The 16492-nt window shown below is 47.5% G+C and overlaps 1 long non-coding RNA gene across 2 annotated transcripts in view; it reads right to left on the bottom strand.

Annotated features, from left to right (window-relative positions):
* LOC126998898 (uncharacterized) overlaps positions 1 to 15214 on the bottom strand; it is a 160249-nt gene extending 145035 nt beyond the window's left edge. Inside the window, exon 1 of one of the 2 annotated variants that reach the window (XR_007753064.1) lies at positions 14093 to 15214. This is a non-coding gene — a long non-coding RNA (uncharacterized LOC126998898). The remainder of the gene's footprint in view (positions 1 to 14092) is intronic. The other variant, XR_007753065.1, reaches the window with a different exon arrangement.
* Positions 15215 to 16492: the final 1278 nt, after the last annotated feature.

Genomic DNA, 16492 nt, shown 5'->3' with positions numbered 1-16492 from the left:
ACGCGCGCGTGCACACACACACACACACACACACACACACACACACACACACACACACACACACGGACACCGGTGTATCTAAGGCTTGTATCTTTAAGGCCGGCAGCCGACCCGGCGCGGGTTACCCCAGAGAGCGCGGGCTAAAGTGGACTCCACCCAAACACCGCTCAAGGGGAACTTATCAGCGGCCTTATCGCCACTCCTGCCATCCTTCATTTTTCTCGGGCAGGATAAGAGACGTATGTTCGGTCTCCGTAAGAGAAACTAAATATCCGTGCGCCGACCCACGACTCTCTTAAGGTACAAGTTATCAAAACATAAACATAAAGGAAGGGAACCGCATTTATATTATGAGACAACAGGGAGCGCAGCCCCACCCCCAATATTTGCTTTTCCAGTCCAGCTCCGCCTGACCCTCGGCGCGCTGCCTCCTATCAAAGTTAGCTCTGTTTATTCTGGAGATGAGGGCCTCGCCTCTCACAAGGAACTGCTGCTGGGGCCCCGGCCGCCTGCTGCCACCCCCTCTCGCTGCTGCTGCGTTGTTTATGTTGCTGCTGCTGTCGCTTCATCAATATTCTTGGTGCTTCTGCTGCTGATTCTGCTCCTGCTGGTGTATCCCCCGCCGCTCCGGTGACGCTCTTGTTGGTTTTGTTTCACTCGACTCCTTCAGAGGTGAATCTCTCGTTCCTCGTCGAGTGATGTGTACTACGAATTTTATTTCACACCTTTCTGTTTGCTCTCTTTTCCCTCGTTTGCCTCGTCGTCCGTGGAAGGGGACAGGGAGAGGAGGGGTGGCGGCGCCCATCGCTGTGCCCTGGAGCGTCGCGGTGAAGCCCCCGCCAGACACACAATTGATCATATGCGATACAATTGAATTTCTCGTCCCGAGGTGCTGCCGGGCCGCGCCTCTGCGTCGGTGCTGGTCGGGCTGGGGCCAGGAGGGTCGAATATGGCGCCTCGGCCGCCGCACACTCCACGGGTTACCATCACACTTTCCTTCGCTGTCGTCACACTTAACGCGCCTCACAATAGGGACTTCGGTAACATAACATCTGCTTTTAATGGTTACTCTCCCATAGATATTTCTCTCTCCTTTCCTCCCGTTCATTCTGTCGAAATTTAAATTGTTTTCCTCAATTTAACGTGCTCAGTTAAGCGTCACGCTAAGGTCCATCAAGATTATACTTTGTTACTCCCGTACAAATATATGTTATCAAAACCGCACTCTTACCGTTCACGCAACCAAGTTATAATTTGTTTCACCGTGCCTATTCAGGTACACCAAATTTCACCTAGCTTACATGTTACGTGAAGGCTGATACTGTGATGAAGGAAATACAACCTGCCGAGAGTAACCCAAGTTGAGTACCGCTGATAAGGACTCGATCTCGACTTGATCACACTTGCCGCGCCAGACAGGTGAGTGACGGGGCGGGGCGGCGAGTGAGCGGGTCAGATGATGGGGAACGAGCAGAGCTGAAGAAGACTGACGGATGGACGGACAAAGAGAGAAACATAAATGTCGTTATAAGTGAAACTAAATAGATGCAATGGACTTTGCCTATATGGATTAGTTACTGAGAAAATTTGAAGCAGGTAGACGGATGCAGAGACAACAATGTGAAAACGGGAATAAAAGACGTTGTTTAAAATCGATGAGTAACCACTAACTGCTGTTTACACGAACCAGTGACCAAGAAAGTAATGAGGAAATTTGAAGAAAATTGTTTACGGATAGTTAGAAAAGAAAGCAAAAGTAACAAAAAATCCAATTGGACATTAATTTACACGGATAAGTTATTAACGACTTTTGATTAGACGAACGAATGAACAAAACGGGAAAATAACAAATGAAAAAACAAAGGTGAGAAAATAACCAGTAGGACTTTAACAGACATTGAAAAGTACGTCTCTAAACATGGCATTGTTCAGGAAGATGCTTTGGTGGGGAGCTGCGTTTTGTCAGCATTGTCTTGGGTTTTGTATAATGTTGAATTACAGCCTCACCAAACCTTCATAGCAGACCCCTCACCCCCACCCCCATCCCCCCATCGCTCCCCTCACAATAACCTCACCTTTCAGTGGCCTTGCTCTTCACCACGCCTCCCCCCACACTACCCCCCACGTCCTCCACTCCAGCCTCTCCACCAACCCCCCCTTTTACCCCAGCCCCTCCACTACCCCCCCTATCTCCAGCCCCTCCACAGCACGTCGCGATCTTCAGCCCGCCTTTCACGGCCTTCCCTCCACGCCGGATATTCACGAAGAAGAGCGGTAATGGCGAACATATGATGATAAAAACGATGAAAGGAATGATGAGCTTCGTTGGAAAATATTGATGTTTCATAAATCAGGCGACGTATCGCTTCGTGTACTCCCGCAGAGGAGACACCCCCCGGCACACGCACGCACTCACACACACACACACACGCGCACACACATATCCACAGTGCTGTTGTCGCTGGGAGTAAATAATATCCCTACATAAGCACGCAGCTGTATACATATGGCCGACTTTAGGTCATAAATTCGAGACGGCATTGAAAAGTCTGACTGTCCAGTGACCTTTGGCGCCTCAGGTTTCCGTTGGGGGCTAAAATATGGATGGTCCCTGGAAGATATAATATTCCCCCTTTATTCCAGATGCTGTCCATGTAGGGGAGGGATCCAGCAGCGGCAGTAATGGACGCTGTGCAGCCCACGCGACTCCTGATGTCCGCGACGCCTTCTCGCCACTTTTACCAATATTACTCGCCGCCGTTGAGTCCTCGTTTGACGTTAATTGCTGCGTCTTTGAGTCCCTTGAGGCGAGGTGCTCTGAGGGAGGCGCTGAAGATGTTGGGTTACGTGGGAGCGGCGAAGGGCGGCGTGTGTCCGGCGGGTGTCATCGTACATGAGGCAGCGGCGAGGGGTCGGGGGAGAAGGGAAGGGGACGGCGGCCTTCAATACAACACTAGCGACTAGGCCTAAAAATCAATACCTATTCTCGTAGATAGCCTCCCCAATGATCGAACGGCCATTTTTATAGGCCTAGGGTGATACAAAATGGCGACTTTTTTGTGTATAAGACAGTTACCACTACAGTTAGCTGCAGACGCGGTGACTTTTAAGAGGGCCGAGACTCCCTTTATCTTCCTCCCGACGAGACCAGGAATCTGCGGGGCCACCAAGGTCCAGGGGGGGGTCCCTTGGCCGGCCATGACATTCTGGTCTCCACTAATACGCGACGCGGCCTCGAAAATTATGCTAGATGCGTCTTGCTCCTGACGGCGGAGTGGCAGACTGACTCGAGCCTGACCCCGGGCTGCTACTTGCTCATTCCCTGTTGACTTCACGTGAAAGAAGGAGAGAGGCTGGAGGAAAGGTCCGAAATATTGCGTTGGAGTACGAAGGTCCCTCCGGTGCACCCACGACCCTTCTCCTTCCTCCCTTTTCGTGTCCTTGTAACTCAGGGCTCCTTCTTCTGTTGCTTCTCTATATGCTTGGTGTTCTCACAATCCTCCTGTTCTCTCTCTCTCTCTCTCTCTCTCTCTCTCTCTCTCTCTCTCTCTCTCTCTCTCTCTCTCTCTCTCTCTCTCTTTCCTTTGGTGCCCGTTGCCATGTGCTTCTCACTTTGATGTCTCCTCGACCACCCTCCTGTTTTTCTCCCTTTCCGTCACCTCGGTCGTGTCATGCAGCTCTGTTAGTCATATTGTGTGCGTGTGTGTGTGTGTGTGTGTGTGTGTGTGTGTGCCTGCCGGTTGCACACACACACACACACACACACACACACACACACACTCGGCCACATCATTTAATGGACCCGGCGTGAGGGGAAGTGTTCGGCGGTTCTTTCATCTCCAAGAAGAGTAAAGTTGCCTGGCGCTCGCTGAAGGGGTGGCCCACTCGACCCGACTCGTCTCAACTCGACTTTTCTCAATTCGACTCATCTCAATCCGACCCCTTTTAACTCGACTCCTCTCAGTTCGAATTCTCTCAACTTAACTTTTCTCGATCTTACTCGTCTCAAATCAACTCGTTTCAACTCACCTCGTTTCACCCTGACACGTCACCGCCACATCGTCCTCAACAAAAGAACACAGGAAAGCACATTACAGCGGTACACAAAACAGCACACCACAACACAAAAACAAAACACGTCATGGCACACCACAATAAGGAGCAACACACCGAAACACAACACAATACATGACAAACGCAACTCACAGTAACACAGGACAACACAACACACTACAACGTGACGCAAAAAATAACACACATCATTACACAATAAGACAGTACACACGCAACACAACATGATGTAACACCACTTAATTTGACGCAGGTTAAAACACAATAATTCACAGCTACATGCAACTCAACATAGCTAAACATAACACGTCATTATATGAGATGATGCCACACAACACGACACAGCATCACACACCACAGCGCAACAAAACGCAATACAGTATAGAACAACAGAACACAACATAACATGAAGCAACACAACACAACACAACACAAAGCAATACAAGTCAAGATTAATAAACAAAACAACAACAAGAAAAAACACAACGCAACTTAGTTCAAGCCACCCCAACACCTTTAACAGCACAGCACAGCACTAACACAGCTAGTACAACACACCACACTGCACCACTAACACAGCACAACACAGTACACCACAACACTATGGCTGCTGATTTAATGAAGGAAATCAAGCCTCATCGGAATGCATCGCGGCCTCGTCCTCGTGATGGCCTCGTGATGGACTTGTTATCATCTCAGCCTTGCGCCGAGTTAGAGGACGGCCTTTGACGCCACTTTTTTTTTTCTATACTATATGTCAGACGTGGTTCAACAAATTAGATTTTAAGAAGAAAGGAACTTCAAAAACAGTCTCTCAAAGGACGGCTCTTGATTGAAGTTGAATCTCCAAATGCGATTGACTCTGTGTCGTCCCCGAGAGCAAAGATGTGACAATTGTTTTTAGTATCGCCAGTCTTTGTCTTGTTTTTGAACCATTGCCTCGACTCCTCCTTCCACGGCGTCGCCAGCACAAAAATACTCTCTTGTGAAAAAAAAAGATACATATTGTGAAAGGACGAGCAGCAGGGCCGGCATGTGGAGTCTTGGGAGTTGGGAGTGAGAGAGAGGAGTATATGAAGATAGCCCGAGCTTATACTATTGGAGGCCATCTTAATATATACTCCCTTTGTTGATGCCTCGAGTTTTTTTTATTTATATATCCTCTAGCCTTTTTGGACCTTTGTGAAACTTCTCCGATTATCTCTTGGCTTAGCTCGCCTTAAGGACTCCGGACAGTGGCCAAAGCGCGAGGGTGAATGTTCTTAATTTGTAAATGTCTTCGGGTTAAAAAAATATATCAGTGTTTTTCTTCCATTCCTTCCATGCCATAAAACTGTAATTGATAGATAGCTAGATAGATAGACATAGTTAGATACAGATAGATAGATAGAGAGATAGATAAAGAGAGAGAGTGGAGGAGAGAGAGAGGGAAAGAGAGAGTGAAAGAAAAAAAAACTATCCTGGAACGTATCCCAAACAATGCTTATTACCCGAGAAAATGGAGGAAATTGTCGTGAAAATCCCTTGACTTTGTGGCGCCGCTGCCTCACGCGAGGACCGAGCAGTGAGCACCCGCCCGCCCGGCCCTGGCCGCTGCTTATCGTCTTCGGCGTGAAATAACTCATTAACGGCGGGCTCACCTTCGTCAGGCCTCCGTCACTAAGCTCTCTGTCAGCGCCTTTACTGTATCCTGAGAGAGAGAGAGAGAGAGAGAGAGAGAGAGAGAGAGAGAGAGAGAGAGAGAGATCTTCCAAGTTACGATTGTTATCAGAACGGTACAGTAATTTGGCCAATCCGGCGCCGTCGACGGGGAGGCGCAGGCGGCGGCCGGGCAACGCCGAATGTTTCCCTCTGATGTTTTTATTTGAAGGATGTTCACAAAGGTGTACGATAACACGCACTTCTGACGTCTACTCCCTCGCAGGCCTTGTCTCTTTCTTTTTGAGGCGTTAAAGACATACTCAGATTAAAAGGAGACCATGATAATTATTTACAGTGTCCTGTTCTCTTGAAGCAGTTTTGTACAGCGTTGAAGAATATGATAAAGGAACAGTCACACACTTCTGACGTCTACTGACTCGTGTTTCTTTCCTCTGAGGCGCTAAAGACACGCTCATAAAAAAGTTTTAAGAGACCATAATAAGTATTCATTTCATCCTGATGTTTCTTGGTGAACTTTCTAATAGCGCTCTGGAATATAATAGATAAAAACTACTGCCCACTTCTGACCTTCTAGCTTGCACATTTTTTTACCTTTTTATGGGCTTTTAGAAAAGCTCACAAACAAATCTTAGCGATCATAATACTTATCTATATTATCCACTTTCTTGAAGCGATTTAATCACAACGTTTTGAAGTAATATAGAGAAAGAATTTTAAAATATATTCAGGGAGGCGTTAAAGGGGCTTCTTACTTACATTCAAGCAGACAATAAAAGCAGGAAAAAAAATCCCAAAACTGGCCTGAGCGCGTCGCCTGCCTGCCACCGCCCGCCGCCTCCTCTTCCGCCCTCCGCCGCCGCCGCCGACCCTCCCGCCGCCGCCACTCCGCCTCTACTTAACACTCTAATTTTTGCTGCTTCCTGGCCGCCCTCGAGCAGCTTCGCGCGTTGGACGGCAACTCGGAAACTTGCTCCGAACATGTGTGCATAATCTCTAATTTTTCCCTTCTCCTCAAACTTTGGAAAACGAATAAACCTGGTTAATTATGGTCAAACAATTTACTAATAGTACTCATAATTATTCCAGTCTACGCTGCGCCATAATGAAGCGTTGCCAACAATCCGGGAGAACAGCGTGACGTGGCAAAAAAGTTTATCATTAAGAAAAGGCGTGCCAGGTGAAGTTTAGTTGGCATTACGTAAAGTTGGTCCCCGGTGGGCGTGGCGGGCACAAGGTCAGGTCAACGCGACGCTTAATTGTGTGGGTGCTCCGGGGCGGCCACGCTTGGGCTTCCTTTTGTAATTAGCATTCATAAATTATGGACTTTTTTCACTTGCGTACACTCAGGCGGCGGAGACAGAGGGACGAACACCAGTGAAAAAAATAACTCGCTCTTCATTATCGAGGAGTTTGTTTTATAAATGATAAGCGAGAAGTAAAAAGTCGTGTGTAAATGTGTAAAGGAAATGAAGTAAGCGAGGCGGGGCGGGAGGAGGGCGGCGAGGCAGCGCGGCGGCCGCTATGATTTAGAACCCGGACGAAGAGCAGCGGACGCCTCCTTGAAAAAACTTATTAGGTTGTTAAGAAAGCTTCCACACCAGACTGATTACTGACACCCAGCGCGGCCGCCGGCGGGACATTATCACCCACGCGACCCTCCCTCCGCGGCGGGACTTTTCATTGCATTTTTATGAGGAGTTCAGTCCAGGTAATAATTAGGGAGCTGCGGCACAGGTGAGGGGCGCCGGACGCAATTCCTTTTTTTAACATCAGTATCATGTGTTTTTATTCTAACGTCAAAAAAAGTAAAGTTGTAATTAGCCCAACAGTGTGTATTAAAAAAAGGGAAAATGTGTAATTAGTGGACTAATAAGTCGCGTCGAGATTTTACAGCGGCTCCGCGTGGGACGCCGCGCCTGTTTACTATTTTTTTTATTCTTTTTAAGAAGTTGTTTCTTTTTTCGCTCTTTCTCACTTCCGTGTTGGGTTTATGCTCCTCGTGACTGACTTACACAATTATTAATATTACTTCCGGAAATTTATACACTTATAAAGAAAACACCAAACCACATTATCTTTTTTTCTTCTTAACTTTTCTTCCTCTCGTTCTTCATTTCAGTACCTCGTGGCCAACTTACACCCTTATTATTATTTATTACTATGATATAAACTAGCCAAAATAAAATAAAAAAACCTGGCACCTAGTCTCTCTCTCTCTCTCTCTCTCTCTCTCTCTCTCTCTCTCTCTCTCTCTCTCTCTCTCTCTCTCTCTCTCTCTCTCTCTCTCTCTCTATTATTTATTAAAACGATATCCACGTAATTTTTTTTTTACTTCATTTTAGTGGTTTATATATTTCAAGGACAGTTTATGCATTTACTATTACTATTTATTTCTGGCGACATACACGCAGGAAGAAAAATAATTATATACTTTCCCTCCTTTCCCCGTGTTTGCACCTCATGGCTACTATCACGTTCTTCTAATTTATTCCGACGAAAAAAGTTAAAAAAATAATTCCACTGACTTTTTCTTCTTTCACTTTGTACTGTTTACGCGCCTCCTGGCTGTCTCACACGTTCATTATTATTTGTTCGGAAGATTTAAGCGTGAAAAAAACTGCCACTTTGCTGTTAAGAGTGGGCCGGGGGAAGGGGGGGGGTAAGAGGTGATGCAGACAGCACTTCATCACCGCCAGAGGAGCAGCCAACTTGTGCAACTTAGAGAAGGGCGGGAAAGAGTCCTAAGGCGACGGCGGAGAGTTGCGGCGGCGGCGGCGGCGGAGGAGAAGGTAGAGGTAGCGGCGGCGGCGGTGGTGGTGATGGTGGTGGTGTTGGCAGCGGCGGCGGCGGGAGTCATAGAGTAACAAACGTAGACGGTTCCGCTTAAGTGGATGACAGAAAAATTAGAGTGAGAAAAAAAGAGAAGAAAGGAGAGCGAGTAAAGAGTGACTTATTTATGCAACGCCGTGAATGTGTGTGTGTGTGTGTGTGTGTGTGTGTGTGTCAGAAAATAAAAAAAAGGAGTGTCAAGGAAGGATCGATTAAGCTGCGAAAGACACACAAAAAAATAAGTATGAGAAGGAGCTCGAAATTAAAAGGAAAAAAAATGGTTGTGAAATAAACTATAAGGCCCAATGAGAGAGAGAGAGAGAGAGAGAGAGAGAGAGAGAGAGAGAGAGAGAGAGAGAGAGAGAGAGAGAGAGAGAGAGAGAGAGGTAAAAAAAGGAAAAAAAAAAGCAAGGGTGACGCGACTAAGTGGGCCGGGAAGGAGTTGCCAAGTTGTTAATTAGAAGCCATACCGACACTGAAGAATTTCCGTTTTTCTTTTCCTCTTTTTTTCTTTTTTTTTCCTTCTTTTGATGCAACCGATAAGCGCTCGTCTTTATTAAGGGGCTTCTTGAGGTGGCTTAAAGAGAGGTACTGCGAGGTGGGGGGGAGGGAGGCGGCAGTGGGAGGGGGGAAGGAAGGAGAGGGGAAGGGAGGGACGGTACTGAAATGGATTATAACACTGTCTTGTTCCTTCGTGTTTGAAAGAGTTTTCGTAAGTGTTTGGGGTTAGGAAAGGATGAAGAGGTGGAGGAGAATGAGGAGGAGGAGGAGAATACAATCAGTCATGTTTGTGTGTGTGTGTGTGTGTGTGTGTGTGTGTGTGTGTGTGTGTGTGTGTGTGTGTGTCTACAAATGCATTAATTCACTAGTTCATTTTACACCCATGAGTTACGCTTCTTCTTTGTATTTCCGTAATTTTCACACAAAACAAGTTCCGGAAGTGAAAGTAGGTGAAAAACATCGTAGACTTGCCCTTAGGTGACTTAAAGATGCGAAGTAAGTGTGTTTATTATCATTGAAATTTATTTGTTAACACTTTCTTACCCCCCCCCCCCTTTATTTCAACACGCAACACTCTGCCATTATTTCACGTTACCTGGCCGGGCACACATTATAAATGATCTAATACTGAATAGCGGCCGCCTGAATACAGCAACCTTGAAACAAAAAAATCTGTATTGATATCGCTCGATTGATACTTTGTTAAAGCTGAGCGCCCCGCGAGCCTCGCGCACCGCCTCGGTAATCTTGAAACAAAAAAACTGCATTAATATTAGTCGATTGTTACTCCGTTGTTTAAGTAGAGGCCGCCCTCAGCCCCCGCGCCACGCCTCACTCGAGCCGTCAGGAGAACAGCGGCGCCACAAAGGGCTCGGGCAGTCGACGCTGGATCATTGATGGTCAACAAAGAGCTCGAGTCGTGGACAAGAGTGGCGGCGGCTGGTCAGCGACGCCCGCCCGCCCTCAATGGCCGAGTGGCGGATACAAGACCGGTTCGGTTTTTGTGTGCCCCGAGAACACTGAGGCCGCGGCGTTCTCGAGTGTCCGGCAAACACTCGGGCCATTGATCAGGGCGTCGCCCGTGCCCGGCCTACACGGCAACGGCTGAATGTGAACCTTCGGCCGGCAGAGTGGTGGCCGGGGCTCAGGGGCTGATCCGCAGACTATTTTCACAGGAATTACATGCAAAAATATAGTTATAAACGTAGAAACCGATAAGCATGAGTGGTTAAATTTATATCATAGATAAATTAACATGAATAAAAATCTATTAATGTGAATTTTTTTTTGCATTACTAATGCAAAAAACCTTTCACGTCTAATAATATTAATACTTATATATTTATATAAATAAATATATAAGTAAGAATAAATACAACTGGATTAATATGTTCAAAATAAATGTGAGGAAAGGTAGGTTAATAAACAAGTGTGAATAAATAAATAGATAAATTTACGTCCATTTTTAGTTAGGAGTTTTAGATCACACCGCGCCGCCGACAAACATTACCAGCAAAAACTAAAAGCTGAGTAAATATATAAATCAAGCTGTTTCTGGGCGGCAAAAATGAATTAAATTAGTGGTTTGCATCGCGGCACCAATGAAATGCTCAATTAAATCAGTCCAATGTAAGCCCGAGGAGGGTCGTGAATGGCCGGGGTGCGAGAAGGCCGGCCTCCTTTGAGGGGCGAGGCGGGAGAGTGACCAGAGAGCCTCGCCTCAATGCCCCTTCGCCTCACCCTTCGCCGCCACCACCTAAGTTTTTGCCCCGCCCGGCCGACCACTGAATGGCCAATGCGGTTGACGTGTGGCGGACCCGGATTCACAGGCCAAGGGATGCAATTGAATTAAAGCGGCAAATAATCGCGTGGACACTGGTTATTGTAACTTGATAAAGGTAACTCGAGTTCAACACACAGGGGCGAGGGGCGGAGGAGTGTATCTTGACGTGCGGCGGGCGGTCGGAGATAACTGACCAGCCACCCCTCAAAGGACGCCTCGGCATAATGGGCCCGGCAATGCAGGTTGACATTTATGTTACTCAATGGCAAAGGACGAGGAATGGATTGAGGGCCATCAGGGGCGGTGAATGCAGGTGGAATGTTTATGCAATGGTCAGCACGTGGCGAAGGGAGGGACGGAGGGCGGCGTTTCTTAGGGCGACATGCAGGTAGCGGAGGTGTTGGTGCAGTGATGAATGTAGGAGGTGTGTTGATGTGTTTTTTCTCTTTCTCTCTGTTGTTGGGGCCGCGAGTCAGGTGTTGGTGCATAGAGGACGTGTGCGGATATGTTTTTTTTTCTTTCTCTACAGTGATGAATGCAGGACGTGTGTTGATGTGTTTTTTCTCTGTCTCTCTGTTGTTGGGCCGCGAGTCAGGTGTTGGTGCATAGGGACGTGTGTGGGTATATGTTTTTTCTTTCTCTACAGTGGTGAATGCAGGACGTGTGTTGATGCGTGTGTGAATGTGAGTATTTTTTTTTCCTATCCTTCTGTTGTAGAGATGGAGGTCAGGTGTTGATGCACAGAGGACGCGTGTAGATTGATATTTATTTATCGCTTTCTCCCTTATTCTCTCCTTCTGTTGTTTTACGGTCGCTAGTCAGGTATTTATCTCACTGGGGCGTATGTTGCAATGAGGTGACGTGTGAGTGGTGAGGATAAACGTTCACAATTCTCGTTATCCATTTGTTTCTTTCTTTCTTCTTTTTACGCACTCCTCATTAATTAAATATTATCACTTAGAACCTTTTCCGAAACCTATGATATTCATGTACTTCACTCACTCAACGTCATATTATCTATGCTAAGAAAAAGGCAAATTAGGCGTGCGATAAATTTCAATGAGAGAGAGCGAAAAGGAAAAACAAAAGCGGACCAAGGAGACGAAGCACCAGCGGGCGGCGCAGCGTGGCTCGATCGCCCTCGCCTCATTATACTATCAAGGGTTCGAATACTACTTGAGACTCGATGGTGGGGATCCGTTTTATGGACTCACCACAACCAGGCCTAGGGAAGAGCGGCGACGGTCCCTGCCCTCATGAACACCGGCAGGAGGCGAGGCGAACCGACAACAAAGCCCCTGACGACCTCTTACGCTTGCCTGGCTCCTGAGGGCGCTGCAGGATGCCATAAAGCGAGGGCGAGGCGGGCAGGCGGCGGCTCAGGGTGTGTCGGTGCTTGAGTGACGGCCGGACGATGGAGGGCCTCTTGTGTGTCCTCCGGAGCCGGGAAATGAGATAGGCTGTGCTGGAGGCCCCGAGGCGCTCCTGATGTGAACGAGGCCGAGGGGAAGGAGTGATGGTACTAAGGCTCCTCAGGAATATTGATAATGCGATGATGTTTGTGATTAGGCTGTTATCTATTTTTTTCTTTTTTTCGTTTGGCTTAGAGAAGGAAATAGGGGAGGGCGTGTGTGTGTGTGTGTGTGTGTGTGTGTGTGTGTGTGTGTGTGTGTGTGTGTGTGTGTGTGTGTGTGTGTGTGTGTGTGTGTACGAGATGAAAACGGAAATACAGACTAACAAAAATCACACACACACACACACACACACACACACACACACACACACACTTTCTCACGTGAAATATCTTGTTATCTCCCCAAATTCTCGTTTTAGACCTTTGCAATAGCTCTCGAGAGTCTCAGAATCGTCTTATAAGATCTCGCTTTTGGCGCTGTCCCCGAGAACCACCGCCATCGAATGTGTGCTTCTCATCTTCACCTCAGAATTTTCGTTGCTGAAGCGTTAGTAAATGTTCTTCGGTAAATGTTCAGAAAGTGTCACTACATACATTTGTTAGTGGTATGTAACTACGGTCACCTGTGGAGTACTCAACATAAGCTACCCCCACATTAATATTCTTTTAATTATTTTTTAATAGGATTCAGGCGCTTGCTATCACTTGGTCTTCCTCTTATGTTCTTGCTGATTCTAATGCTGCTATACACTATCACTACAGCAATTTTTTTTTATATTAATAATAAAAGTGATAGCACGATTATCATTACGTTGGGTTTCATATAGAATGGATGAAAAATTGCCTTGAAAAAACTCAGAGAGAGAGAGAGAGAGAGAGAGAGAGAGAGAGAGAGAGAGAGAGAGAGAGAGAGAGAGAGAGAGAGAGAGAGAGAGAGAGAGAGAGAGAGAGAGAGAGAGAGAGAGAGAGAGAGAGAGAGAGAGAGAGAGAGAGAATTAATGAATGAATGAATGAATGTAAAAAAAAGTCTCCCTCCCCCTCCTGCTCCTCCTCCTCCTCCTCCGGTGGCTCGTTTTAGATTAATTAAGAAAAAATAGGGTTAAGTAATTTCAGTTATACTTTTGATGTTTCCATATATACATTAATTGTATGTGTCTTTCTTGATGTATACCTTAATTGCCTTCCTGTATGATATGTTTAGTGTTCAATAAATGTCAAGAAAAAACGAAGAAGCAAGAAAATAACTCAATCCAGCACAATATTACATCACAACTTAATTGCTCAAAGTTATCGCCCTTATTACGTGTCAATGTGTGTGTGTGTGTGTGTGTGTGTGTGTGTGTGTGTGTGTGTGTGTGTGTGTGTGTGTGTGTGTGTGTGTGTGTGTGTGTGTGTGTGTTTCGGGGCATTGTGAAAGTAGTGGCATTGTGGCGGTGACGTGGTAGTGATGGCAATGATGGGCTGGTTGTGGTTGTGGTGGTGGTAGTGTTGTTGTTGTTGGTGGTTGTGTTGTTGGTAATGTGTTGTCTAGTCTGGTGAAGTGATAAAAATGTTGTGGTGGTTGTGATTGTGGTTGTGGTGGTAGATGTGGTTGTGTTTGTGGTGGTGGATGTAGTGGAGCTGTTGTTGTAGGTAGTATGTTGCCGTAGTCTGGTGCAGTGGTAATAATGTTGTGGTGGTGCATGTGGTTGTGGTGGTTGTGGTTGTGGTGGTGGTTGTGATGGTTGTGGTCGTGGTAGTGTGTCAGTATAATCTGGCGGGGCGGGGCAGGGCGAGGCCGAGGAGCGAGGTGGCCCAGCATCCATTATAGCGTCATGGATCATCTTCTTTACCTTGCTCGCCAAATCTTCTTACTCCGTCGGGCTGTTTCCACGTCGCCGCTCGACATAACTTCTATTCCGAATCCTCGCCTCCCTCTTCCTCCGTCTCCGCATTTATCTCTCACCTCTCCTTCTTTCTCTTTCCCCTTTTCGGCCACTCTTCCACTTCTCCCTTTTATCTAAGCGTGTTGGACTTTTTTCTCTTTCCTTGTAGTTCTCACCTTTCAGCACTGTCAGGTTTTCGAGTTTATAAGTTCGACGCATCACTCAATAAGTCCTCACACGCCACACTTATATCTTTCCACCTCGATAGCGGTGTCGACTGGAAATTTTGGGAGCGCGTTTCCAAGGGCGTGCGTGAGATATCCGGCGGCGGGGAGGGGACGAGGGAGGTAAGCTTCTTGGGGCTTCTTAGATACCGTGACGTCACTTCCGGAGGCTTACATCACACAGACACATCAACTTTCTCTCCCAGGCATTGGCTCAGCACTTGGGTACGTCCACCACCACTGTGTGCCTGGTGGAGTAAAGCCTGCGCATCGGGGCTCACGTGGGGTCATAGCCGACAACACTCTCCCGCCGGCACCGAACACTTCCGCAGGGCACGTCAGGAGGATACACTCGCGGCGGCAGGGCATGGTGCGCGTGCTACCAGGGTAGAGACGTAAGGCAGACTAGGGCCAGGCGGGGCACTCCTGCCTAACCCTCTCTGCCCAGGAGCCTCATCTGCATGTGCCCGCTCTCACGCCGTGCCCGACCCACGTCACACACCGGCTCCCGCGCGCGTCACCTCTCGGACTCCCTTCCTCTCCCGCTCGTATGGAAGGGGGAAAAATGTAGATTAAAATTTCACGCATGTCATTATATTTCTCCGCCGGTCTGTTTACTTTGCCAGACCTGAATGTTTCTGTATCTGGCTCTCTGTAACATGAGTAGCTTGCTTCTTGCTTCAAACACAGTCCTTACTCGTGCGTGTTAGGGAATGGTCTTGATTGGTTATCGGTGATGTATCTTTTTAATCTCCTATCATTACACCAGAGTGAGGTAGACCTATATCTTACCTATAGTGGTAATGAGTGCGTGGCCATGGGCGTGGGGCGGGAGTGGGCGTGCCGGAGCGATGGAGTCCGGGCGGCGGCTGGAGCAAGCACCGCGGCGTAGCTCAAGGCTGCCACCCGGGTCCTCCCTCCGTCCCCCCCGCACATATTCAAACAACCATCATTATATTCAGCCCCATTCACCACCCCACCCCCCATACTTTTTATTAATCCAACCATAAATAATGTTCGCGAAGAGGAAGGCAGTTGGGCGCCAAAACAGATGCTGGAATGCCGTTCATTACTTCATTTTTGCGTGTTTAGTTTCATCCTAAAGTATACGAGTTACTTACACACAAGCCAAGATGCTATCTGGCGCTGGTATCACTGGCAGACCGCGGGATACGGACGGAAATGGGAATAGAATAGAATTAGAGCAAAAAAAATGAAAGAGACGATGCCCTGTAAAAAACGGGTGGAGGGCAGGCGGAGGGTGTAAAATGGTCGGGCCGAGCGGCGTCCCTGGCCGCGACCCACACCTGTGAGACGCACACACAGGCACAAAGGTGTAAAAACTCCAGCGGATGGCATAATGAGGCGGAGGAGAGGAGTGGGTATAGGAGGAGCGGAGGGAAGAACGGTCGCCCTTAGAGAGCAGGATGAGAACGAGAAGGAAGATGAGGACAAGAGGAAAGAGAAAGTTGTACTATTGTTAGGGGGCGAGTTTTTCTGCTCCTGCCTGGATGTACACTTATTTATATATATATATATATATATATATATATATATATATATATATATATATATATATATATATATATATATATATATATATATATATATATATATAAGTGTACTAAGTAGGAGCAGAATACACTCTCTCTCTCTCTCTCTCTCTCTCTCTCTCTCTCTCTCTCTCTCTCTCACACACACACACACACACACACACACACACACACACATATACACATGTTTTTGTCCGCTCGTTTTCTCTGAAGGAACGCTTTATTTCCATCTCAATTTCGTCATATTTTAGTATAATTCCGTGAAGTAACACTGGAGACACGTCGAGGGGAGTGTTGATGGACACACCGGCGGTGGGGGGGTGGGGGGGGGGGAGGTGTCGCCCGCTGCTTCAGGGTGAGGGACGTGGCGCGGCGGGACTGGGAGGACGAGCTGATGGCATAGACGAAGGGAGGTGAAAGTTTGCTGGGTAGGGGAGAAATATTACTCGACTGCATCATCCACTGGTCGCCATTCCTCTGGCGGTGGTGGTGGTGGTGTTGCGTGTCCGCGGCGTTGCAGGCCACTCCCTCCGCGGCGGGAAGATGGCGTCGGGTGGCATATATTAAGACATAAACCGAGGAGATGCGAG

The sequence above is a fragment of the Eriocheir sinensis genome, chromosome 15, assembly GCF_024679095.1.
Source record: "Eriocheir sinensis breed Jianghai 21 chromosome 15, ASM2467909v1, whole genome shotgun sequence".
In the NCBI taxonomy this organism is placed as follows: Eukaryota; Metazoa; Arthropoda; class Malacostraca; order Decapoda; family Varunidae; genus Eriocheir; species Eriocheir sinensis.
Note: the sequence above shows the minus strand (reverse complement) of the source record. Positions and strands in the feature narration are given on the sequence as shown.